The sequence below is a fragment of the Anopheles funestus genome, unplaced genomic scaffold, assembly GCF_943734845.2.
Source record: "Anopheles funestus unplaced genomic scaffold, idAnoFuneDA-416_04 scaffold_12_ctg1, whole genome shotgun sequence".
NCBI lineage: Eukaryota > Metazoa > Arthropoda > Insecta > Diptera > Culicidae > Anopheles > Anopheles funestus.
The window spans coordinates 357,344-383,266 of NW_026045352.1; the positions used below are offsets into that span (position 1 = coordinate 357,344).

A 25,923-nucleotide genomic window follows, 5' to 3' on the forward strand; every position below is an offset into this window, starting at 1 on the left:
TCTTGGCTAAGGTGTCTTGGCTAATGTGTCTTGGCTAAGGTGTCTTGGCTAAGGTGTCTTGGCTAATGTGTCTTGGCTAAGGTGTCTTGGCTAATGTGTCTTGGCTAATGTGTCTTGGCTAAGGTGTCTTGGCTAAGGTGTCTTGGCTAATGCGTCTTGGCTAATGTGTCTTGGCTAAGGTGTCGTGGCTAATGTGTCTTGGCTAATGTGTCTTGGCTAAGGTGTCTTGGCTAAGGTGTCTTGGCTAAGGTGTCTTGGCTAAGGTGTCTTGGCTAATGTGTCTTGGCTAATGTGTCTTGGCTAAGGTGTCTTGGCTAATGTGTCTTGGCTTAGGTGTCTTGGCTAATGTGTCTTGGCTAATGTGTCTTGGCTAAGGTGTCTTGGCTAATGTGTCTTGGCTAATGTGTCTCGGCTAATGTGTCTTGGCTAATGTGTCTTGGCTAAGGTGTCTTGGCTAATGTGTCTTGGCTAAGGTGTCTTGGCTAATGTGTCTTGGCTAATGTGTCTTGGCTAATGTGTCTTGGCTAAGGTGTCTTGGCTAATGTGTCTTGGCTAAGGTGTTTTGGCTAATGTGTCTTGGCTAATGTGTCTTGGCTAAGGTGTCTTGACTAATGTGTCTTGGCTAATGTGTCTTGGCTAATGTGTCTTGGCTAAGGTGTCTTGGCTAATGTGTCTTGGCTAAGGTGTCTCGGCTAATGTGTCTTGGCTAAGGTGTCTTGGCTAAGGTGTCTTGGCTAATGTGTCTTGGCTAAGGTGTCTTGGCTAAGGTGTCTTGGCTAAGGTGTCTCGGCTAATGTGTCTTGGCTAAGGTGTCTTGGCTAAGGTGTCTTGGCTAATGTGTCTTGGCTAAGGTGTCTTGGCTAAGGTGTCTTGGCTAATGTGTCTTGGCTAAGGTGTCTTGGCTAAGGTGTCTTGGCTAATGTGTCTTGACTAATGTGTCTCGGCTAATGTGTCTTGGCTAATGTGTCTTGGCTAAGGTGTCTTGGCTAATGTGTCTTGGCTAAGGTGTCTTGGCTAATGTGTCTTGGCTAATGTGTCTTGGCTAATGTGTCTTGGCTAAGGTGTCTTGGCTAATGTGTCTTGGCTAATGTGTCTCGGCTAATGTGTCTTGGCTAATGTGTCTTGGCTAAGGTGTCTTGGCTAATGTGTCTTGGCTAAGGTGTCTTGGCTAATGTGTCTTGGCTAATGTGTCTTGGCTAATGTGTCTTGGCTAAGGTGTCTTGGCTAAGGTGTCTTGGCTAATGTGTCTTGGCTAATGTGTCTCGGCTAATGTGTCTTGGCTAATGTGTCTTGGCTAAGGTGTCTTGGCTAAGGTGTCTTGGCTAATGTGTCTTGGCTAAGGTGTCTTGGCTAATGTGTCTTGGCTAAGGTGTCTTGGCTAAGGTGTATTGGCTAATGTGTCTTGGCTAATGTGTCTCGGCTAATGTGTCTTGGCTAATGTGTCTTGGCTAATGTGTCTTGGCTTATGTGTCTTGGCTAAGGTGTCTTGGCTAATGTGTCTTGGCTAATGTGTCTTGGCTAATGTGTCTTGGCTAAGGTGTCTTGGCTAATGTGTCTTGGCTAAGGTGTCTTGGCTAATGTGTCTTGGCTAATGTGTCTTGGCTAATGTGTCTTGGCTAAGGTGTCTCGGCTAATGTGTCTTGGCTAAGGTGTCTTGGCTAAGGTGTCTTGGCTAAGGTGTCTTGGCTAATGTGTCTTGGCTAATGTGTCTTGGCTAAGGTGTCTTGGCTAAGGTGTCTCGGCTAATGTGTCTTGGCTAAGGTGTCTTGGCTAATGTGTCTTGGCTAATGTGTCTTGGCTAAGGTGTCTTGGCTAATGTGTCTTGGCTAAGGTGTCTTGGGTAAGGTGTCTTGGCTAAGGTGTCTTGGCTAATGTGTCTTGGCTAAGGTGTCTTGGCTAAGGTGTCTCGGCTAATGTGTCTTGGCTAATGTGTCTTGGTCAAGGTGTCTTGGCTAAGGTGTCTTGGCTAAGGTGTCTTGGCAAATGTGTCTTGGCTAAGGTGTCTTGGCTAATGTGTTTTGGCTAAGGTGTCTTGGCCAAGCTGTCTTGGCTAATGTGTCTTGGCTAAGGTGTCTCGGCTAATGTGTCTTTGCTAAGGTGTCTTGGCTAATGTGTCTTGGCTAAGGTGTCTTGGCTAAGGTGTCTTGGCTAATGTGTCTTGGCTAATGTGTCTTGGCTAATGTGTCTTGGCTAAGGTGTCTTGGCTAAGGTGTCTTGGCTAATGTGTCTTGGCTAATGTGTCTTGGCTAAGGTGTCTTGGCTAAGGTGTCTTGGCTAATGTGTCTTGGCTAATGTGTCTTGGCTAATGTGTCTTGGCTAAGGTGTCTTGGCTAAGGTGTCTTGGTTAATGTGTCTTGGCTTATGTGTCTCGGCTAATGTGTCTCGGCTAATGTGTCTTGGCTAAGGTGTCTTTGCTAATGTGTCTTGGCTAATGTGTCTCGGCTAAGGTGTCTTGGCTAATGTGTCTTGGCTAAGGTGTCTTGGCTAAGGTGTCTTGGTTAATGTGTCTTGGCTAATGTGTCTGGCTAATGTGTCTCGGCTAATGTGTCTTGGCTAAGGTGTCTTGGCTAATGTGTCTTGGCTAATGTGTCTCGGCTAAGGTGTCTTGGCTAATGTGTCTTGGCTAAGGTGTCTTGGCTAAGGTGTCTTGGCTAATGTGTCTTGGCTAAGGTGTCTTGGCTAAGGTGTCTTGGCTAATGTGTCTTGGCTAATGTGTCTTGGCTAATGTGTCTTGGCTAAGGTGTCTTGGCTAAGGTGTCTTGGTTAATGTGTCTTGGCTAATGTGTCTCGGCTAATGTGTCTCGGCTAATGTGTCTTGGCTAAGGTGTCTTGGCTAATGTGTCTTGGCTAATGTGTCTTGGCTAATGTGTCTTGGCTAATGTGTCTTGGCTAAGGTGTCTTGGCTAAGGTGTCTTGGTTAATGTGTCTTGGCTAATGTGTCTCGGCTAATGTGTCTCGGCTAATGTGTCTTGGCTAAGGTGTCTTGGCTAATGTGTCTTGGCTAATGTGTCTCGGCTAAGGTGTCTTGGCTAATGTGTCTTGGCTAAGGTGTCTTGGCTAAGGTGTCTTGGCTAATGTGTCTTGGCTAATGTGTCTTGGCTAAGGTGTCTTGGCTAATGTGTCTTGGCTGAGGTGTCTTGGCTAATGTGTCTCGGCTAATGTGTCTTGGCTAAGGTGTCTTGGCTAATGTGTCTTGGCTAATGTGTCTTGGCTAAGGTGTCTTGGCTAATGTGTCTTGGCTAAGGTGTCTTGGCTAATGTGTCTTGGCTAATGTGTCTTGGCTAATGTGTCTTGGCTAAGGTGTCTTGGCTAAGGTGTCTTGGCTAAGGTGTCTTGGCTAAGGTGTCTCGGCTAATGTTTCTCGGCTAATGTGTCTTGGCTTAGGTGTCTTGGCTAATGTGTCTTGGCTAAGGTGTCTTGGCTAAGGTGTCTTGGCTAAGGTGTCTCGGCTAATGTGTCTTGGCTAAGGTGTCTTGGCTAATGTGTCTTGGCTAATGTGTCTTGGCTAAGGTGTCTTGGCTAATGTATCTTGGCTAAGGTGTCTTGGCTAATGTGTCTTGGCTAATGTATCTTGGCTAAGGTGTCTTGGCTAATGTGTCTTGGCTAAGGTGTCTTGGCTAAGGTGTCTTCGCTAATGTGTCTTGGCTAAGGTGTCTTGGCTAAGGTGTCTTGGCTAATGTGTCTTGGCTAATGTGTCTTGGCTAAGGTGTCTTGGCTAATGTGTCTTGGCTAAGGTGTCTTGGCTAATGTGTCTTGGCTAATGTGTCTTGGCTAATGTGTCTTGGCTAAGGTGTCTTGGCTAATGTGTCTTGGCTAAGGTGTCTTGGATAATGTGTCTTGGCTAATGTGTCTCGGCTAATGTGTCTTGGCTAATGTGTCTTGGCTAAGGTGTCTTGGCTAATGTGTCTTGGCTAAGGTGTCTTGGCTAATGTGTCTTGGCTAAGGTGTCTTGGCTAATGTGTCTTGGCTAAGGTGTCTTGGCTAAGGTGTCTTGGCTAATGTGTCTTGGCTAATGTATCTTGGCTAATGTGTCTCGGCTAATGTGTCTTGGCTAATGTGTCTTGGCTAAGGTGTCTTGGCTAATGTGTCTTGGCTAAGGTGTCTTGGCTAATGTGTCTTGGCTAATGTGTCTTGGCTAAGGTGTCTTGGCTAATGTGTCTTGGCTAAGGTGTCTTGAATAAGGTGTCTTGGCTAAGGTGTCTCGGCTAATGTTTCTCGGCTAATGTGTCTTGGCTTAGGTGTCTTGGCTAATGTGTCTTGGCTAAGGTGTCTTGGCTAAGGTGTCTTGGCTAAGGTGTCTTGGCTAATGTGTCTTGGCTAATGTGTCTCGGCTAATGTGTCTTGGCTAATGTGTCTTGGCTAAGGTGTCTTGGCTAATGTGTCTTGGCTAAGGTGTCTTGGCTAATGTGTCTTGGCTAATGTGTCTTGGCTAATGTGTCTTGGCTAAGGTGTCTTGGCTAATGTGTCTTGGCTAATGTGTCTCGGCTAATGTGTCTTGGTTAATGTGTCTTGGCTAAGGTGTCTTGGCTAATGTGTCTTGGCTAAGGTGTCTTGGCTAATGTGTCTTGGCTAATGTGTCTTGGCTAATGTGTCTTGGCTAAGGTGTCTTGGCTAAGGTGTCTTGGCTAATGTGTCTTGGCTAATGTGTCTCGGCTAATGTGTCTTGGCTAATGTGTCTTGGCTAAGGTGTCTTGGCTAATGTGTCTTGGCTAATGTGTCTTGGCTAAGGTGTCTTGGCTAAGGTGTCTTGGCTAATGTGTCTTGGCTAATGTGTCTCGGCTAATGTGTCTTGGCTAATGTGTCTTGGCTAAGGTGTCTTGGCTAATGTGTCTTGGCTAAGGTGTCTTGGCTAATGTGTCTTGGCTAAGGTGTCTTGGCTAAGGTGTCTTGGCTAAGGTGTCTCGGCTAATGTGTCTTGGCTAAGGTGTCTTGGCTAATGTGTCTTGGCTAATGTGTCTTGGCTAAGGTGTCTTGGCTAATGTGTCTTGGCTAAGGTGTCTTGGGTAAGGTGTCTTGGCTAAGGTGTCTTGGCTAATGTGTCTTGGCTAAGGTGTCTTGGCTAAGGTGTCTCGGCTAAGGTGTCTTGGCTAATGTGTCTTGGCTAAGGTGTCTTGGCTAATGTGTCTTGGCTAATGTGTCTTGGCTAATGTGTCTTGGCTAATGTGTCTTGGCTAATGTGTCTTGGCTAAGGTGTCGTGGCTAAGGTGTCTTGGCTAAGGTGTCTTGGCTAATGTGTCTTGGCTAATGTGTCTTGGCTAAGGTGTCTTGGCTAATGTGTCTTGGCTAAGGTGTCTTGGCTAAGGTGTCTTGGCTAAGGTGTCTTGGCTAAGGTGTCTTGGCTAAGGTGTTTAGGTTAAGGTGTCTTGGCTAATGTGTCTTGGTCAAGGTGTCTTGGCTAAGGTGTCTTGGCTAAGGTGTCTTGGCTAATGTGTCTTGGCTAAGGTGTCTTGGCTAATGTGTCTTGGCTAAGGTGTCTTGGCTAAAGTGTCTTGGCTAATGTGTCTTGGCTAAAGTGTCTTGGCTAAGGTGTCTTGGCTAAGGTGTCTTGGCTTATGTGTCTTGGCTAAGGTGTCTTGGCAAATGTGTCTTGGCTAAGGTGTCTTGGCTAATGTGTCTTGGCTAAGGTGTCTTGGCCAAGCTGTCTTGGCTAATGTGTCTTGGCTAAGGTGTCTCGGCTAATGTGTCTTTGCTAAGGTGTCTTGGCTAATGTGTCTTGGCTAAGGTGTCTTGGCTAAGGTGTCTTGGCTAATGTGTCTTGGCTAATGTGTCTTGGCTAATGTGTCTTGGCTAAGGTGTCTTGGCTAAGGTGTCTTGGCTAATGTGTCTTGGCTAATGTGTCTTGGCTAAGGTGTCTTGGCTAAGGTGTCTTGGCTAATGTGTCTTGGCTAATGTGTCTTGGCTAATGTGTCTTGGCTAAGGTGTCTTGGCTAAGGTGTCTTGGCTAATGTGTCTTGGCTAATGTGTCTCGGCTAATGTGTCTCGGCTAATGTGTCTTGGCTAAGGTGTCTTGGCTAATGTGTCTTGGCTAATGTGTCTCGGCTAATGTGTCTTGGCTAATGTGTCTTGGCTAAGGTGTCTTGGCTAAGGTGTCTTGGCTAATGTGTCTTGGCTAATGTGTCTTGGCTAAGGTGTCTTGGCTAATGTGTCTTGGCTAAGGTGTCTTGGCTAATGTGTCTTGGCTAAGGTGTCTTGGCTAAGGTGTCTTGGCTAAGGTGTCTTGGCTAAGGTGTCTTGGCTAAGGTGTCTTGGCTAAGGTGTCTCGGCTAATGTTTCTCGGCTAATGTGTCTTGGCTTAGGTGTCTTGGCTAATGTGTCTTGGCTAAGGTGTCTTGGCTAAGGTGTCTTGGCTAAGGTGTCTTGGCTAAGGTGTCTTGGCTAATGTGTCTTGGCTAATGTGTCTTTTTTAATGTGTCTTGGCTAAGGTGTCTTGGCTAATGTGTCTTGGCTAAGGTGTCTTGGCTAAGGTGTCTTGGCTAATGTATCTTGGCTAAGGTGTCTTGGCTAATGTGTCTTGGCTAATGTATCTTGGCTAAGGTGTCTTGGCTAATGTGTCTTGGCTAAGGTGTCTTGGCTTAGGTGTCTTCGCTAATGTGTCTTGGCTAAGGTGTCTTGGCTAAGGTGTCTTGGCTAATGTGTCTTGGCTAATGTGTCTTGGCTAAGGTGTCTTGGCTAATGTGTCTTGGCTAATGTGTCTTGGCTAATGTGTCTTGGCTAATGTGTCTTGGCTAAGGTGTCTTGGCTAATGTGTCTTGGCTAAGGTGTCTTGGATAATGTGTCTTTTCTAATGTGTCTCGGCTAATGTGTCTTGGCTAATGTGTCTTGGCTAAGGTGTCTTGGCTAATGTGTCTTGGCTAAGGTGTCTTGGCTAAGGTGTCTTGGCTAAGGTGTCTAGGTTAATGTGTCTTGGCTAAGGTGTCTTGGCTAAGGTGTCTTGGCTAATGTGTCTTGGCTAATGTGTCTTGGCTAAGGTGTCGTGGCTAAGGTGTCTTGGCTAATGTGTCTTGGCTAAGGTGTCTTGGCTAATGTGTCTTGGCTAAGGTGTCTTGGCTAATGTGTCTTGGCTAATGTGTCTTGGCTAATGTGTCTTGGCTAATGTGTCTTGGCTAATGTGTCTCGGCTAATGTGTCTTGGCTAATGTGTCTTGGCTAAGGTGTCTTGGCTAAGGTGTCTTGGCTAATGTGTCTTGGCTAAGGTGTCTTGACTAAGGTGTCTTGGCTAATGTGTCTTGGCTAATGTGTCTCGGCTAATGTGTCTTGGCTAATGTGTCTTGGCTAAGGTGTCTTGGCTAATGTGTCTTGGCTAAGGTGTCTTGGATAATGTGTCTTGGCTAATGTGTCTCATCTAATGTGTCTTGGCTAATGTGTCTTGGCTAAGGTGTCTTGGCTAATGTGTCTTGGCTAAGGTGTCTTGGCTAATGTGTCTTGGCTAATGTGTCTTGGCTAATGTGTCTTGGCTAAGGTGTCTTGGCTAAGGTGTCTTGGCTAATGTGTCTTGGCTAATGTGTCTTGGCTAATGTGTCTTGGCTAATGTGTCTTGGCTAATGTGTCTCGGCTAATGTGTCTTGGCTAAGGTGTCTTGGCTAATGTGTCTTGGCTAAGGTGTCTTGGCTAATGTGTCTTGGCTAATGTGTCTTGGCTAATGTGTCTTGGCTAATGTGTCTCGGCTAATGTGTCTTGGCTAATGTGTCTTGGCTAAGGTGTCTTGGCTAATGTGTCTTGGCTAAGGTGTCTTGACTAAGGTGTCTCGGCTAATGTGTCTTGGCTAATGTGTCTCGGCTAATATGTCTTAGCTAATGTGTCTTGGCTAAGGAGTCTTGGCTAATGTGTCTTGGCTAAGGTGTCTTGGCTAATGTGTCTTGGCTAATGTGTCTTGGCTAATGTGTCTTGGCCAAGGTGTCTTGGCTAATGTGTCTTGGCTAAGGTGTCTTGGCTAATGTGTCTTGGCGCTGGTGTCTTGACTAAGGTGTCTTGGCTAAGGTGTCTCGGCTAATGTGTCTTGGCTAAGGTGTCTTGGCTAATGTGTCTTGGCTAATGTGTCTTGGCTAAGGTGTCTTGGCTAAGGTGTCTTGGCTAAGGTGTCTTGGCTAATGTGTCTTGGCTAATGTGTCTTGGCTAAGGTGTCTTGGCTAAGGTGTCTTGGCTAATGTGTCTTGGATAAGGTGTCTTGGCTAAGGTGTCTTGGCTAATGTGTCTTGGCTAAGGTGTCTTGGCTAAGGTGTCTTGGCTAAGGTGTCTCGGCTAATGTTTCTCGGCTAATGTGTCTTGGCTTAGGTGTCTTGGCTAATGTGTCTTGGCTAAGGTGTCTTGGCTAAGGTGTCTTGGCTAAGGTGTCTCGGCTAATGTGTCTTGGCTAAGGTGTCTTGGCTAATGTGTCTTGGCTAATGTGTCTTGGCTAAGGTGTCTTGGCTAAGGTGTCTTGGCTAAGGTGTCTTGGCTAAGGTGTCTTGGCTAATGTGTCTTGGCTAATGTGTCTTGTCTAAGGTGTCTTGGCTAAGGTGTCTTGGCTAATGTGTCTTGGCTAAGGTGTCTTGGCTAAGGTGTCTTGGCTAATGTGTCTTGGCTAAGGTGTCTTGGCTAAGGTGTCTTGGTTAAGGTGTCTCGGCTAATGTTTCTCGGCTAATGTGTCTTGGCTTAGGTGTCTTGGCTAATGTGTCTTGGCTAAGGTGTCTTGGCTAATGTGTCTTGGCTAATGTGTCTTGGCTAATGTGTCTTGGCTAAGGTGTCTTGGCTAATGTGTCTTGGCTAAGGTGTCTTGGCTAAGGTGTCTTGGCTAAGGTGTCTCGGCTAATGTGTCTTGGCTAAGGTGTCTTGGCTAATGTGTCTTGGCTAATGTGTCTTGGCTAAGGTGTCTTGGCTAATGTGTCTTGGCTAAGGTGTCTTGGCTAAGGTGTCTTGGCTAAGGTGTCTTGGCTAATGTGTCTTGGCTAAGGTGTCTTGGCTAAGGTGTCTCGGCTAATGTGTCTTGGCTAATGTGTCTTGGTCAAGGTGTCTTGGCTAAGGTGTCTTGGCTAAGGTGTCTTGGCTAATGTGTCTTGGCTAAGGTGTCTTGGCTAATGTGTCTTGGCTAAGGTGTCTTGGCTAAAGTGTCTTGGCTAATGTGTCTTGGCTAAAGTGTCTTGGCTAAGGTGTCTCGGCTAAGGTGTCTTGGCTAATGTGTCTTGGCTAAGGTGTCTTGGCTAATGTGTCTTGGCTAAGGTGTCTTGGCTAACGTGTCTTGGCTAAGGTGTCTTTTCCAAGCTGTCTTGGCTAATGTGTCTTGGCTTAGGTGTCTTGGCTAATGTGTCTTGGCTAAGGTGTCTTGGCTAAGGTGTCTTGGCTAATGTGTCTTGGCTAATGTGTCTTGGTCAAGGTGTCTTGGCTAAGGTGTCTTGGCTAAGGTGTCTTGGCTAATGTGTCTTGGCTAAGGTGTCTTGGCTAATGTGTCTTGGCTAAGGTGTCTTGGCTAAAGTGTCTTGGCTAATGTGTCTTGGCTAAAGTGTCTTGGCTAAGGTGTCTCGGCTAAGGTGTCTTGGCTAATGTGTCTTGGCTAAGGTGTCTTGGCTAATGTGTCTTGGCTAAGGTGTCTTGGCTGATGTGTCTTGGCTAAGGTGTCTTTTCCAAGCTGTCTTGGCTAATGTGTCTTGGCTTAGGTGTCTTGGCTAATGTGTCTTGGCTTAGGTGTCTTGGCTAATGTGTCTTGGCTAATGTGTCTTGGCTAAGGTGTCTTGGCTAATGTGTCTTGGCTAAGGTGTCTTGGCTAAGGTGTCTTGGCTAAGGTGTCTCGGCTAATGTGTCTTGGCTAATGTGTCTTGGCTAATGTGTCTTGGCTAATGTGTCTTGGCTAAGGTGTCTTGGCTAATGTGTCTTGGCTAAGGTGTCTTGGCTAAGGTGTCTTGGCTAAGGTGTCTTGGCTAATGTGTCTTGGCTAAGGTGTCTTGGCTAAGGTGTCTCGGCTAATGTGTCTTGGCTAATGTGTCTTGGTCAAGGTGTCTTGGCTAAGGTGTCTTGGCTAAGGTGTCTTGGCTAATGTGTCTTGGCTAAGGTGTCTTGGCTAATGTGTCTTGGCTAAGGTGTCTTGGCTAAAGTGTCTTGGTTAATGTGTCTTGGCTAAAGTGTCTTGGCTAAGGTGTCTCGGCTAAGGTGTCTTGGCTAATGTGTCTTGGCTAAGGTGTCTTGGCTAATGTGTCTTGGCTAAGGTGTCTTGGCTGATGTGTCTTGGCTAAGGTGTCTTTTCCAAGCTGTCTTGGCTAATGTGTCTTGGCTAAGGTGTCTCGGCTAATGTGTCTTTGCTAAGGTGTCTTGGCTAATGTGTCTTGGCTAAGGTGTCTTGGCTAAGGTGTCTTGGCTAATGTGTCTTGGCTAATGTGTCTTGGCTAATGTGTCTTGGCTAAGGTGTCTTGGCTAAGGTGTCTTGGCTAATGTGTCTTGGCTAAGGTGTCTTGGCTAAGGTGTCTTGGCTAATGTGTCTTGGCTAATGTGTCTTGGCTAATGTGTCTTGGCTAAGGTGTCTTGGCTAAGGTGTCTTGGCTAATGTGTCTTGGCTAATGTGTCTCGGCTAATGTGTCTCGGCTAATGTGTCTTGGCTAAGGTGTCTTGGCTAATGTGTCTTGGCTAATGTGTCTCGGCTAATGTGTCTTGGCTAATGTGTCTTGGCTAAGGTGTCTTGGCTAAGGTGTCTTGGCTAATGTGTCTTGGCTAATGTGTCTTGGCTAAGGTGTCTTGGCTAATGTGTCTTGGCTAAGGTGTCTTGGCTAATGTGTCTTGGCTAAGGTGTCTTGGCAAAGGTGTCTTGGCTAAGGTGTCTTGGCTAATGTGTCTTGGCTAAGGTGTCTTGGCTAAGGTGTCTTGGCTAAGGTGTCTTGGCTAAAGTGTCTTGGCTAATGTGTCTTGGCTAAAGTGTCTTGGCTAAGGTGTCTTGGCTAAGGTGTCTTGGCTAAGGTGTCTTGGCTAAGGTGTCTTGGCTAATGTGTCTTGGCTAAGGTGTCTTGGCTAAGGTGTCTTGGCTAAGGTGTCTTGGCTAATGTGTCTTGGCTAATGTGTCTTGGTCAAGGTGTCTTGGCTAAGGTGTCTTGGCTAATGTGTCTTGGCTAAGGTGTCTTGGCTAATGTGTCTTGGCTAAGGTGTCTTGGGTAAGGTGTCTTGGCTAAGGTGTCTTGGCTAATGTGTGTTGGCTAAGGTGTCTTGGCTAAGGTGTCTTGGCTAATGTGTCTTGGCTAAGGTGTCTTGGCTAATGTGTCTTGGCTAATGTGTCTTGGTCAAGGTGTCTTGGCTAAGGTGTCTTGGCTAAGGTGTCTTGGCTAAGGTGTCTTGGCTAAAGTGTCTTGGCTAATGTGTCTTGGCTAAAGTGTCTTGGCTAAGGTGTCTTGGCTAAGGTGTCTTGGCTAAGGTGTCTTGGCTAAGGTGTCTTGGCTAATGTGTCTTGGCTAAGGTGTCTTGGCTAATGTGTCTTGGCTAATGTGTCTTGGCTAAGGTGTCTTGGCTAATGTGTCTTGGCTAAGGTGTCTTGGGTAAGGTGTCTTGGCTAAGGTGTCTTGGCTAATGTGTCTTGGCTAAGGTGTCTTGGCTAAGGTGTCTTGGCTAATGTGTCTTGGCTAATGTGTCTTGGTCAAGGTGTCTTGGCTAAGGTGTCTTGGCTAATGTGTCTTGGCTAATGTGTCTTGGCTAAGGTGTCTTGGCTAATGTGTCTTGGCTAAGGTGTCTTGGCTAAAGTGTCTTGGCTAATGTGTCTCGGCTAATGTGTCTTTGCTAAGGTGTCTTGGCTAATGTGTCTTGGCTAAGGTGTCTTGGCTAAAGTGTCTCGGCTAATGTGTCTTGGCTAAGGTGTCTTGGCTAATGTGTCTTGGCTAATGTGTCTTGGCTAAGGTGTCTTGGCTAAGGTGTCTTGGCTAAGGTGTCTTGGCTAAGGTGTCTTGGCTAAGGTGTCTTGGCTAAGGTGTCTTGGCTAAGGTGTCTTGGCTAAGGTGTCTTGGCTAATGTGTCTCGGCTAAAGTGTCTTGGCTAAGGTGTCTTGGCTAATGTGTCTTGGCTAATGTGTCTTGGCTAAGGTGTCTTGGCTAAGGTGTCTTGGCTAAGGTGTCTTGGCTAAGGTGTCTTGGCTAATGTGTCTTGGCTAAGGTGTCTCGGCTAATGTGTCTTGGCTAATGTGTCTTGGCTAAGGTGTCTTGGCTAAGGTGTCTTGGCTAAGGTGTCTTGGCTAAGGTGTCTTGGCTAATGTGTCTTGGCTAAGGTGTCTCGGCTAGTGTGTCTTGGCTAATGTGTCTTGGCTAAGGTGTCTTGGCTAAGGTGTCTTGGCTAATGTGTCTTGGCTAAGGTGTCTTGGCTAAGGTGTCTTGGCTAAGGTGTCTTGGCTAAAGTGTCTTGGCTAATGTGTCTTGGCTAAAGTGTCTTAGCTAAGGTGTCTTGGCTAAGGTGTCTTGGCTAATGTGTCTTGGCTAATGTGTCTTGGCTAAGGTGTCTTGGCTAAGGTGTCTTGGCTAATGTGTCTTGGCTAATGTGTCTTGGCTAAGGTGTCTTGGCTAATGTGTCTTGGCTAATGTGTCTTGGCTAAGGTGTCTCGGCTAGTGTGTCTTGGCTAATGTGTCTTGGCTAATGTGTCTTGGCTAAGGTGTCTTGGCTAAGGTGTCTTGGCTAATGTGTCTTGGCTAATGTGTCTTGGCTAAGGTGTCTTGGCTAAGGTGTCTTGGCTAAGGTGTCTTGGCTAAGGTGTTTAGGCTAAGGTGTCTTGGCTAAGGTGTCTTGGCTAAGGTGTCTTGGCTAATGTGTCTTGGCTAAGGTGTCTCGGCTAATGTGTCTTGGCTAAGGTGTCTTGGCTAAGGTGTCTTGGCTAATGTGTCTTGGCTAAGGTGTCTTGGCTAAGGTGTCTTGGCTAATGTGTCTTGGCTAAGGTGTCTTGGCTAAGGTGTCTTGGCTAAGGTGTCTTGGCTAAAGTGTCTTGGCTAATGTGTCTTGGCTAAAGTGTCTTGGCTAAGGTGTCTTGGCTAAGGTGTCTTGGCTAAGGTGTCTTGGCTAAGGTGTCTTGGCTAATGTGTCTTGGCTAAGGTGTCTTGGCTAAGGTGTCTTGGCTAAGGTGTCTTGGCTAACGTGTCTCGGCTAATGTGTCTTGGCTAATGTGTCTTGGCTAATGTGTCTTGGCTAAGGTGTCTTGGCTAAGGTGTCTTGGCTAATGTGTCTTGGCTAATGTGTCTTGGCTAAGGTGTCTTGGCTAAGGTGTGTTGGCTAAGGTGTCTTGGCTAATGTGTCTTGGCTAAGGTGTCTTGGCTAATGTGTCTTGGCTAAGGTGTCTTGGCTAAAGTGTCTTGGCTAATGTGTCTTGGCTAAAGTGTCTTGGCTAAGGTGTCTTGGCTAAGGTGTCTTGGCTAAGGTGTCTTGGCTAAGGTGTCTTGGCTAAGGTGTCTTGGCTAATGTGTCTTGGCTAAGGTGTCTTGGCTAATGTGTCTTGGCTAAGGTGTCTTGGCTAATGTGTCTTGGCTAAGGTGTCTTGGCTAAGCTGTCTTGGCTAATGTGTCTTGGCTAAGGTGTCTCGGCTAATGTGTCTTTGCTAAGGTGTCTTGGCTAATGTGTCTTGGCTAAGGTGTCTTGGCTAAGGTGTCTTGGCTAATGTGTCTTGGCTAATGTGTCTTGGCTAATGTGTCTTGGCTAAGGTGTCTTGGCTAAGGTGTCTTGGCTAATGTGTCTTGGCTAATGTGTCTTGGCTAAGGTGTCTTGGCTAAGGTGTCTTGGCTAATGTGTCTTGGCTAATGTGTCTTGGCTAAGGTGTCTTGGCTAATGTGTCTTGGCTAAGGTGTCTTGGCTAATGTGTTTTGGCTAATGTGTCTTGGCTAAGGTGTCTTGGCTAATGTGTCTCGGCTAAGGTGTCATGGCTAAGGTGTCTTGGCTAATGTGTCTTGGCTAAGGTGTCTTGGCTAATGTGTCTTGGCTAATGTGTCTTGGCTAAGGTGTCTTGGCTAAGGTGTCTTGGCTAATGTGTCTTGGCTAAGGTGTCTTGGCTAAGGTGTCTTGGCTAATGTGTCTTGGCTAATGTGTCTTGGCTAATGTGTCTTGGCTAAGGTGTCTTGGCTAAGGTGTCTTGGCTAATGTGTTTCGGCTAATGTGTCTCGGCTAATGTGTCTCGGCTAATGTGTCTTGGCTAAGGTGTCTTGGCTAATGTGTCTTGGCTAATGTGTCTCGGCTAATGTGTCTTGGCTAATGTGTCTTGGCTAAGGTGTCTTGGCTAAGGTGTCTTGGCTAATGTGTCTTGGCTAAGGTGTCATGGCTAAGGTGTCTTGGCTAATGTGTCTCGGCTAATGTGTCTTGGCTAATGTGTCTTGGCTAATGTGTCTTGGCTAATGTGTCTTGGCTAAGGTGTCTTGGCTAATGTGTCTTGGCTAAGGTGTCTTGGCTAATGTGTCTTGGCTAAGGTGTCTTGGCTAATGTGTCTTGGCTAATGTGTCTTGGCTAAGGTGTCTTGGCTAAGGTGTCTTGGCTAATGTGTCTTGGCTAGGGTGTCTTGGCTAAGGTGTCTTGGCTAATGTGTCTCGGCTAATGTGTCTCGGCTAATGTGTCTTGGCTAATGTGTCTTGGCTAAGGTGTCTTGGCTAATGTGTCTTGGCTAAGGTGTCTTGGCTAATGTGTCTTGGCTAATGTGTCTTGGCTAAGGTGTCTTGGCTAATGTGTCTTGGCTAATGTGTCTTGGCTAATGTGTCTTGGCTAAGGTGTCTCGGCTAAGGTGTCTTGGCTAAGGTGTCTTGGCTAATGTGTCTTGGCTAAGGTGTCTTGGCTAATGTGTCTTGGCTAAGGTGTCTTGGCTAAAGTGTCTTGGCTAATGTGTCTTGGCTAAAGTGTCTTGGCTAAGGTGTCTTGGCTAAGGTGTCTTGGCTAAGGTGTCTTGGCTAATGTGTCTCGGCTAAGATGTCTTGGGTAAGGTGTCTTGGCTAATGTGTCTTGGCTAAGGTGTTTCGGCTAATGTGTCTTGGCTAAGGTGTCTTGGCTAAGGTGTCTTGGCTAATGTGTCTTGGCTAAGGTGTCTTGGCTAAGGTGTCTTGGCTAAGGTGTCTTGGCTAATGTGTCTTGGCTAAGGTGTCTTGGCTAATGTGTCTTGGCTAATGTGTCTTGGCTAAGGTGTCTTGGCTAAGGTGTCTTGGCTAAGGTGTCTTGGCTAAGGTGTCTTGGCTAAGGTGTCTTGGCTAATGTGTCTTGGCTAAGGTGTCTCGGCTAATGTGTCTTGGCTAATGTGTCTTGGCTAATGTGTCTTGGCTAAGGTGTCTTGGCTAAGGTGTCTTGGCTAAGGTGTCTTGGCTAAGGTGTCTTGGCTAATGTGTCTTGGCTAAGGTGTCTCGGCTAATGTGTCTTGGCTAATGTGTCTTGGCTAAGGTGTCTTGGCTAAGGTGTCTTGGCTAAGGTGTCTTGGCTAAGGTGTCTCGGCTAATGTGTCTTGGCTAAGGTGTCTTGGCTAATGTGTCTTGGCTAATGTGTCTTGGCTAAGGTGTCTTGGCTAAGGTGTCTTGGCTAAGGTGTCTTGGCTAAGGTGTCTTGGCTAAGGTGTCTTGGCTAAGGTGTCTTGGCTAATGTGTCTTGGCTAAGGTGTCTCGGCTAGTGTGTCTTGGCTAATGTGTCTTGGCAAATGTGTCTTGGCTAAGGTGTCTTGGCAAAGGTGTCTTGGCTAATGTGTCTTGGCTAATGTGTCTTGGCTAAGGTGTCTTGGCTAAGGTGTCTTGGCTAAGGTGTCTTGGCTAAGGTGTCTTGGCTAATGTGTCTTGGCTAAGGTGTCTTGGCTAATGTGTCTTGGCTAAGGTGTCTTGGCTAATGTGTCTTGGCTAAGGTGTCTTGGCTAAGGTGTCTTGGCTAATGTGTCTTGGCTAAGGTGTCTTGGCTAAGGTGTCTTGGCTAATGTGTCTTGGCTAAGGTGTCTTGGCTAAGGTGTCTTGGCTAAGGTGTCTTGGCTAAAGTGTCTTGGCTAATGTGTCTTGGCTAAGGTGTCTTGGCTAAGGTGTCTTGGCTAAGGTGTCTTGGCTAAGGTGTCTTGGCTAATGTGTCTTGGCTAAGGTGTCTTGGCTAAGGTGTCTTGGCTAAGGTGTCTTGGCTAACGTGTCTCGGCTAATGTGTCTTGGCTAATGTGTCTTGGCTAATGTGTCTTGGCTAAGGTGTCTTGGCTAAGGTGTCTTGGCTAATGTGTCTTGGCTAATGTGTCTTGGCTAAGGTGTCTTGGCTAAGGTGTCTTGGCTAAGGTGTCTTGGCTAATGTGTCTTGGCTAAGGTGTCTTGGCTAATGTGTCTTGGCTAAGGTGTCTTGGCTAAAGTGTCTTGGTTAATGTGTCTTGGCTAAAGTGTCTTGGCTAAGGTGTCTTGGCTAAGGTGTCTTGGCTAAGGTGTCTTGGCTAAGGTGTCTTGGCTAAGGTGTCTTGGCTAATGTGTCTTGGCTAAGGTGTCTTGGCTAATGTGTCTTGGCTAAGGTGTCTTGGCTAATGTGTCTTGGCTAAGGTGTCTTGGCTAAGCTGTCTTGGCTAATGTGTCTTGGCTAAGGTGTCTCGGCTAATGTGTCTTTGCTAAGGTGTCTTGGCTAATGTGTCTTGGCTAAGGTGTCTTGGCTAAGGTGTCTTGGCTAATGTGTCTTGGCTAATGTGTCTTGGCTAATGTGTCTTGGCTAAGGTGTCTTGGCTAATGTGTCTTGGCTAATGTGTCTTGGCTAAGGTGTCTCGGCTAAGGTGTCTTGGCTAATGTGTCTCGGCTAATGTGTCTTGGCTAAGGTGTCTTGGCTAATGTGTCTTGGCTAATGTGTCTTGGCTAAGGTGTCTTGGCTAAGGTGTCTTGGCTAAGCTGTCTTGGCTAAGGTGTCTTGGTTAATGTGTCTTGGCTAATGTGTCTTGGCTAATGTGTCTTGGCTAAGGTGTCTCGGCTAATGTGTCTTGGCTAAGGTGTCTTGGCTAAGGTGTCTTGGCTAAGGCGTCTTGGCTAAGGTGTCTTGGCTAATGTGTCTTGGCTAATGTGTCTTGGCTAAGGTGTCTTGGCTAAGGTGTCTTGGCTAATGTGTCTTGGCTAAGGTGTCTTGGCTAATGTGTCTTGGCTAAGGTGTCTCGGCTAATGTGTCATGGCTAAGGTGTCTTGGCTAATGTGTCTTGGCTAATGTGTCTTGGCTAAGGTGTCTTGGCTAATGTGTCTTGGCTAATGTGTCTTGGCTAATGTGTCTCGGCTAATGTGTCTTGGCTAATGTGTCTTGGCTAATGTGTCTTGGCTAATGCGTCTTGGCTAAGGTGTCTTGGCTAAGGTGTCTTGGCTAATGTGTCTTGGCTAATGTGTCTTGGCTAATGTGTCTTGGCTAAGGTGTCTTGGCTAAGGTGTCTTGGCTAATGTGTTTCGGCTAATGTGTCTTGGCTAATGTGTCTCGGCTAATGTGTCTTGGCTAAGGTGTCTTGGCTAATGTGTCTTGGCTAATGTGTCTCGGCTAATGTGTCTTGGCTAATGTGTCTTGGCTAAGGTGTCTTGGCTAATGTGTCTTGGCTAATGTGTCTTGGCTAATGTGTCTTGGCTAATAAGTCTTGGCTAAGGTGTCTTGGCTAATGTGTCTTGGCTAAGGTGTCTTGGCTAAGGTGTCTTGGCTAAGGTGTCTTGGCTAATGTGTCTTGGCTAAGGTGTCTTGGCTAATGTGTCTCGGCTAAGGTGTCTTGGCTAATGTGTCTTGGCTAAGGTGTCTCGGCTAATGTGTCTTGGCTAAGGTGTCTTGGCTAATGTGTCTCGGCTAATGTGTCTTGGCTAATGTGTCTTGGCTAATGTGTATTGGCTAAGGTGTCTTGGCTAATGTGTCTTGGCTAATGTGTCTTGGCTAATGTGTCTTGGCTAAGGTGTCTTGGCTTATGTGTCTCGGCTAATGTGTCTTGGCTAATGTGTCTTGGCTAAGGTGTCTTGGCTAAGGTGTCTTGGCTAAGGTGTCTTGGCTAATGTGTCTTGGCTAATGTGTCTTGGCTAAGGTGTCTTGGCTAAAGTGTCTTGGCTAAGGTGTCTTGGCTAAGGTGTCTTGGCTAAGGTGTCTTGGCTAATGTGTCTTGGCTAAGGTGTCTTGGCTAAGGTGTCTTGGCTAAGGTGTCTTGGCTAACGTGTCTCGGCTAATGTGTCTTGGCTAATGTGTCTTGGCTAATGTGTCTTGGCTAAGGTGTCTTGGCTAAGGTGTCTTGGCTAATGTGTCTTGGCTAATGTGTCTTGGCTAAGGTGTCTTGGCTAAGGTGTCTTGGCTAAGGTGTCTTGGCTAATGTGTCTTGGCTAAGGTGTCTTGGCTAATGTGTCTTGGCTAAGGTGTCTTGGCTAAAGTGTCTTGGTTAATGTGTCTTGGCTAAAGTGTCTTGGCTAAGGTGTCTTGGCTAAGGTGTCTTGGCTAAGGTGTCTTGGCTAAGGTGTCTTGGCTAAGGTGTCTTGGCTAATGTGTCTTGGCTAAGGTGTCTTGGCTAATGTGTCTTGGCTAAGGTGTCTTGGCTAATGTGTCTTGGCTAAGGTGTCTTGGCTAAGCTGTCTTGGCTAATGTGTCTTGGCTAAGGTGTCTTGGCTAAGGTGTCTTGACTAATGTGTCTTGGCTAAGGTGTCATGGCTAAGGTGTCTTGGCTAATGTGTCTCGGCTAATGTGTCTTGGCTAATGTGTCTTGGCTAAGGTGTCTTGGCTAATGTGTCTTGGCTAAGGTGTCTTGGCTAATGTGTCTTGGCTAAGGTGTCTTGGCTAATGTGTCTTGGCTAAGGTGTCTTGGCTAATGTGTCTTGGCTAATGTGTCTTGGCTAATGTATCTTGGCTAATGTGTCTTGGCTAATAAGTCTTGGCTAAGGTGTCTTGGCTAATGTGTCTTGGCTAAGGTGTCTTGGCTAAGGTGTCTTGGCTAAGGTGTCTTGGCTAATGTGTCTTGGCTAAGGTGTCTTGGCTAATGTGTCTCGGCTAAGGTGTCTTGGCTAATGTGTCTTGGCTAAGGTGTCTCGGCTAATGTGTCTTGGCTAAGGTGTCTTGGCTAATGTGTCTCGGCTAATGTGTCTTGGCTAATGTGTCTTGGCTAATGTGTATTGGCTAAGGTGTCTTGGCTAATGTGTCTTGGCTAATGTGTCTTGGCTAATGTGTCTTGGCTAAGGTGTCTTGGCTTATGTGTCTCGGCTAATGTGTCTTGGCTAATGTGTCTTGGCTAAGGTGTCTTGGCTAAGGTGTCTTGGCTAAGGTGTCTTGGCTAAGGTGTCTTGGCTAAAGTGTCTTGGCTAATGTGTCTTGGCTAAAGTGTCTTGGCTAAGGTGTCTTGGCTAAGGTGTCTTGGCTAAGGTGTCTTGGCTAATGTGTCTTGGCTAAGGTGTCTTGGCTAAGGTGTCTTGGTTAAGGTGTCTTGGCTAACGTGTCTCGGCTAATGTGTCTTGGCTAATGTGTCTTGGCTAATGTGTCTTGGCTAAGGTGTCTTGGCTAAGGTGTCTTGGCTAATGTGTCTTGGCTAATGTGTCTTGGCTAAGGTGTCTTGGCTAAGGTGTCTTGGCTAAGGTGTCTTGGCTAATGTGTCTTGGCTAAGGTGTCTTGGCTAATGTGTCTTGGCTAAGGTGTCTTGGCTAAAGTGTCTTGGTTAATGTGTCTTGGCTAAAGTGTCTTGGCTAAGGTGTCTTGGCTAAGGTGTCTTGGCTAAGGTGTCTTGGCTAAGGTGTCTTGGCTAAGGTGTCTTGGCTAATGTGTCTTGGCTAAGGTGTCTTGGCTAATGTGTCTTGGCTAAGGTGTCTTGGCTAATGTGTCTTGGCTAAGGTGTCTTGGCTAAGCTGTCTTGGCTAATGTGTCTTGGCTAAGGTGTCTTGGCTAAGGTGTCTTGACTAATGTGTCTTGGCTAAGGTGTCATGGCTAAGGTGTCTTGGCTAATGTGTCTCGGCTAATGTGTCTTGGCTAATGTGTCTTGGCTAAGGTGTCTTGGCTAATGTGTCTTGGCTAAGGTGTCTTGGCTAATGTGTCTTGGCTAAGGTGTCTTGGCTAATGTGTCTTGGCTAAGGTGTCTTGGCTAATGTGTCTTGGCTAATGTGTCTTGGCTAATGTGTCTCGGCTAATGTGTCTTGGCTAATGTGTCTTGGCTAATGTGTCTTGGCTAATGTGTCTTGGCTAAGGTGTCTTGGCTAAGGTGTCTTGGCTAAGGTGTCTTGGCTAATGTGTCTTGGCTAAGGTGTCTTGGCTAAGGTGTCTTGGCTAAGGTGTCTTGGCTAAGGTGTCTTGGCTAATGTGTCTCGGCTAAGGTGTCTTGGCTAAGGTGTCTTGGCTAATGTGTCTTGGCTAAGGTGTCTTGGCTAATGTGTCTTGGCTAAGGTGTCTTGGCTAATGTGTCTTGGCTAATGTGTCTTGGCTAAGGTGTCTTGGCTAAGGTGTCTTGGCTAATGTGTCTTGGTTAATGTGTCTTGGCTAAAGTGTCTTGGCTAAGGTGTCTTGGCTAAGGTGTCTTGGCTAAGGTGTCTTGGCTAAGGTGTCTTGGCTAAGGTGTCTTGGCTAATGTGTCTTGGCTAAGGTGTCTTGGCTAATGTGTCTTGGCTAAGGTGTCTTGGCTAATGTGTCTTGGCTAAGGTGTCTTGGCTAAGCTGTCTTGGCTAATGTGTCTTGGCTAAGGTGTCTTGGCTAAGGTGTCTTGACTAATGTGTCTTGGCTAAGGTGTCATGGCTAAGGTGTCTTGGCTAATGTGTCTCGGCTAATGTGTCTTGGCTAATGTGTCTTGGCTAAGGTGTCTTGGCTAATGTGTCTTGGCTAAGGTGTCTTGGCTAATGTGTCTTGGCTAAGGTGTCTTGGCTAATGTGTCTTGGCTAAGGTGTCTTGGCTAATGTGTCTTGGCTAATGTGTCTTGGCTAATGTGTCTCGGCTAATGTGTCTTGGCTAATGTGTCTTGGCTAATGTGTCTTGGCTAATGTGTCTTGGCTAAGGTGTCTTGGCTAAGGTGTCTTGGCTAAGGTGTCTTGGCTAATGTGTCTTGGCTAAGGTGTCTTGGCTAAGGTGTCTTGGCTAAGGTGTCTTGGCTAAGGTGTCTTGGCTAATGTGTCTCGGCTAAGGTGTCTTGGCTAAGGTGTCTTGGCTAATGTGTCTTGGCTAAGGTGTCTTGGCTAATGTGTCTTGGCTAAGGTGTCTTGGCTAATGTGTCTTGGCTAATGTGTCTTGGCTAAGGTGTCTTGGCTAAGGTGTCTTGGCTAATGTGTCTTGGCTAGGGTGTCTTGGCTAAGGTGTCTTGGCTAATGTGTCTCGGCTAATGTGTCTCGGCTAATGTGTCTTGGCTAATGTGTCTTGGCTAAGGTGTCTTGGCTAATGTGTCTTGGCTAATGTGTCTTGGCTAATGTGTCTTGGCTAAGGTGTCTTGGCTAATGTGTCTTGGCTAATGTGTCTTGGCTAAGGTGTCTTGGCTAAGGTGTCTTGGCTAATGTGTCTTGGCTAATGTGTCTTGGCTAAGGTGTCTTGGCTAAGGTGTCTTGGCTAAGGTGTCTTGGCTAATGTGTCTTGGCTAATGTGTCTTGGCTAAGGTGTCTTGGCTAAGGTGTCTTGGCTAAGGTGTCTTGGCTAAGGTGACTTATCTAATGTGTCTTGGCTAATGTGTCTTGGCTAAGGTGTCTTGGCTAATGTGTCTCGGCTAAGATGTCTTGGCTAAGGTGTCTTGGCTAATGTGTCTTGGCTAAGGTGTCTCGGCTAATGTGTCTTGGCTAAGGTGTCTTGGCTAATGTGTCTTGGCTAATGTGTCTTGGCTAAGGTGTCTTGGCTAAGGTGTCTTGGCTAAGGTGTCTTGGCTAAGGTGACTTGGCTAATGTGTCTTGGCTAATGTGTCTTGGCTTAGGTGTCTTGGCTAAGGTGTCTTGGCTAAGGTGACTTGGCTAATGTGTCTTGGCTAATGTGTCTTGGCTAAGGTGTCTCGGCTAATGTGTCTTGGCTAGGGTGTCTTGGCTAAGGTGTCTTGGCTAATGTGTCTCGGCTAATGTGTCTCGGCTAATGTGTCTTGGCTAATGTGTCTTGGCTAAGGTGTCTTGGCTAATGTGTCTTGGCTAATGTGTCTTGGCTAAGGTGTCTTGGCTAAGGTGTCTTGGCTAATGTGTCTTGGCTAATGTGTCTTGGCTAAGGTGTCTTGGCTAAGGTGTCTTGGCTAATGTGTCTTGGCTAATGTGTCTTGGCTAAGGTGTCTCGGCTAATGTGTCTTGGCTAAGGTGTCTTGGCTAATGTGTCTTGGCTAATGTGTCTTGGCTAAGGTGTCTTGGCTAAGGTGTCTTGGCTAAGGTGTCTTGGCTAAGGTGACTTGGCTAATGTGTCTTGGCTAATGTGTCTTGGCTAAGGTGTCTTGGCTAATGTGTCTTGGCTAAGGTGTCTTGGCTAATGTGTCTTGGCTAATGTGTCTTGGCTAAGGTGTCTTGGCTAAGGTGTCTTGGCTAATGTGTCTTGGCTAGGGTGTCTTGGCTAAGGTGTCTTGGCTAATGTGTCTCGGCTAATGTGTCTCGGCTAATGTGTCTTGGCTAAGGTGTCTTGGCTAATGTGTCTTGGCTAATGTGTCTTGGCTAAGGTGTCTTGGCTAAGGTGTCTTGGCTAATGTGTCTTGGCTAATGTTTTTTTTTTTTTTTTTTTTTTTTTACAAGGAGTTTAAAATCTTCGAAAGACACCCACAATGGGGGACATGGGATTTTTACCCAGTAAAAAACTCTCCTTGAACCCTGTGCACCCTCCCACGGAATCACCTCGCGGTATTACTTCATGGGAGGGGCAGTGCTGTGGCACTCAGTCTGTCTTATGATACGCGCTAGCAACAAGCAACACTTTTGTTTGTTTGTTTTTTTTTTTTTTTTTTTTTTTCACAACACAACACAACACTGGACATCACATACACAGCACAGCACACACTCATGCGAGACCAAACCGTTGATCTTGTCGCCACTGTTTCTGCAGTTTCACCAGAATCGATCGCATCGCCGTTTCAGCTGCCTTCCACAGATCTGCACTCTGCAACATCACTTGCAGGATGTTCGACGCGTTCACTGCCGTTCCGCACTTGTCGCTCAATTGCCGGCGCTCCTCAGCGAATCTAGGACAGTAGAACAAAACGTGTTCAGCTGTCTCATCTACGTCCCCGCATGCTGGGCATCGTGGTGAAGCGGCATGTCGGAATCTATGCAGGTAGTTCCTGAAACAGCCATGACCGGAGAGAAATTGTGTGACGAAGAAGTTCACTTCGCCATGTTTCCTTCCCAGCCACGTTTCAACGTCGGGGATCAAGGAATAGGTCCATCTCCCTTTCGCCGAGTTGCTCCAAGCCACCTGCCATTTCCTCTTTGACTCCGACTTAACTGCTCCATCAGCAAGAGGTTCCCCCGAGCGTGCGTTGCGGAAGTTCTTCGCGTCTTCTTCAAGGGTGATGTAGAGCGGCATGATTCCCGCAATTACGCATACCGCATCATACGATATGGTACGATACGCACTGGTAACACGCATGACCAATCGTCTGTGTACCTTATCCACAGCTTTCCGGTTCTGCTTCGCCGACATGATGTGTGCCCACGCCGGGGCTCCGTACCTCACTACGGACGTAGCTACATTAGCGTGTAGGCGCCTAATGTTGCTGCTTGGTCCACCTATATTTGGCATGAATGTTGCCATCATATTTGCGGTCTTCATAGCCTTCCCACACACTTCTACGAGGTGCTGCTTGAAGTTCAGCCGATCGTCGATTATGACTCCGAGATATTTTAGATATCTGGTAGACTCAATGTGGTGCGAGCCAACCAATATCGTAGCTTTCTGTACTTCCCTGTGGCTGCTGATGACTATAAACTTCGTCTTCGCGTGCTCAATTTGCAGCTTTACCCCTCTCATCCACCTATCAATCCTGTTGACTGCGTCCGTTGCCAGCATCTCGATCTCCTCAATCGTTTCGCCGGTTATTGTAAGGGCGATGTCATCTGCAAACCCGATCAATTGAGCTCCTGGTGGCAGTGCGAGAGTCAGCACCCCGTCATACATGACGTTCCACAGAGTGGGTCCTAAAACTGATCCCTGTGGGACGCCTGCCGTAATCGAGGTTGTCCGGACTCCTTCCTCCGTGTCATATTGTAGCACCCGTCCTTGAAGATAATTACTCAAGAGCCTGCACAAGTACGGGGGAACCTCCATGCGCTCCAACCCAGCAGCAATTGCCTCCCAGCTAGCACTGTTAAAGGCGTTTTTTACATCGATTGTAATCAACGCGCAGTAACGTGCACCGGACCTTTTTCTCCGAAACGCAGCATATCCCGTCTCCAGCACTGCCAACATTGCGTCGACTGTTGAGCGCTTCTTCCGAAATCCAAACTGCCGCTTAGAAAGTCCAAGCGGACCTTCCGTGTGCACTGTCAGGCGATCCAGAATTGGAATTTCCTGTACCTTAGCCAGGGAATCTGTGAGCCCCAAAGGCCTTAGAGCTGATGGGTCGCCCGGCTGCTTTCCTGGTTTTGGTATTAGCACCAGCTTCTGCTGTTTCCACGTCGACGGGAATTGGCCTGACTTCAGTGTGTCCTGGAGTACAATCTGGAACACTTTCGGGAAAGCTCTCATGGCTACTTTGACTGCTTCGTTTGGAATGCCATCCGGGCCAGGTGCTTTCCCAGGTTTAAGACGGTCGGCAATCCGTAGAATTTCGTCTTCAGTTATTGGCTCAATCTCTTTTTCTGAAGTTCTGAAGGTAGTGTACAGTTCTGGAGCGTCATGAGTGGGGAACAAATTCCCAATGATCCTTTTAAGTCTCATGGGACATCGTTCCACAGGCTCTTGGCGAGTTTTCACCTTCTGCATCACTGTCTTGTAGGCAAAACCCCAGGGCTTCCGAGCAATTTCAGCACTAAGCTCCAGGAAGCATCTCCTCTTACTGTCTTTAATTGCTCTCTTCAGATCAGACCTGGCCGTGACGTATGCTGCTCGCAGTTGATCTCGGTTTCCAATACGTCTCTCCCGCTGTAATTTCCGGCGTACTGCTATGCACCTGGCCCGTAGTGTCGCGATAGAAGCGTTCCACCAATAGGCAGGGTTTCGCTTACAGCTGGAGGCTTTTCTCCTCGGCATTGTCGCATCGCAAGCATCAGTCAACCCAGCTGCTAGTTCGTGCACGCTGCGCGCATCTGCGAAGCCACCAAAGGCTAACGCCTCCTTGAACAGCTCCTCGTCGAAAAACTGGATTTTCCAACCTAGGGTGCCGTTAGTATACACTGTCGTTGGCATGCTCCTTCTGATGGCAGCGTATCGGACAACTCGATGGTCGCTGAGAGTGTACGCTTCGCTCACTCTCCAGTTCAGATGTCGCGCTAGGATTGGGCTACAGAACGTGATGTCTATAATCGAAGTCCTATCATTTCTACTAAACGTGGGAGTAGAACCTACGTTTCCCAAAACAACATCCAGTCGAGCAAGGCTTTCTAGCACCGCGTCTCCTCTGGTGTTCGTCCGTCTACTTCCCCATTCAACCGCCCAGGCATTGAAGTCTCCAGCTATAACTACTGGGCTTCGACCCTCGAGCTGTTCCACTAGGCTGTCTAACATATCGTTGAATTTGTTTAGCTCCCACCTGGGGGGAGCGTAGCAGCTGCAGAAATAGACTCCGTTGATCAGGGCGATGACGAACCCCTCGAAGCCGCAGGATACTACTGTTTGAATGGGAAAAGGTCCCACAGCCCAGATTGCAGCCATCTCAGTTTTATCCATGACCCAGTTGTTGGTGTTACCTGGTGCACGATAGGGTTCTGATATAATGGCCACATCGCCTTTTTCTTCCATTATCACCTGCCACAGAAGATCCTGTGCAGCCTCGCAATGGTTAAGGTTCACTTGGACTACTTCCATGCTTTCCGAGCTGCGTGGCAACGGGTTCCTCCGACTTGGTGTGCATTGCTTCCCGGGGGGCACACGAGACACACTGCTGGTTTGACGCAGGTTCGTGCTTGATGCCCTTTTTCACCGTAAGGTGTCTTGGCTAATGTGTCTTGGCTAATGTGTCTTGGCTAAGGTGTCTTGG

At 47.2% G+C, this 25,923-nt stretch overlaps 2 long non-coding RNA genes across 2 annotated transcripts in view; both read left to right on the forward strand.

The window, feature by feature from the left end:
• Positions 1-5,361, forward strand: part of LOC125774480 (uncharacterized) — a 79,957-nt gene extending 74,596 nt beyond the window's left edge. Inside the window, exon 3 of the long non-coding RNA XR_007420956.1 lies at positions 5,191-5,361. This is a non-coding gene — a long non-coding RNA (uncharacterized LOC125774480). The remainder of the gene's footprint in view (positions 1-5,190) is intronic.
• An 11,420-nt stretch (positions 5,362-16,781) lies between these two features.
• Positions 16,782-25,923, forward strand: part of LOC125774484 (uncharacterized) — a 63,069-nt gene continuing 53,927 nt past the window's right edge. Inside the window, exon 1 of the long non-coding RNA XR_007420960.1 lies at positions 16,782-16,810. This is a non-coding gene — a long non-coding RNA (uncharacterized LOC125774484). The remainder of the gene's footprint in view (positions 16,811-25,923) is intronic.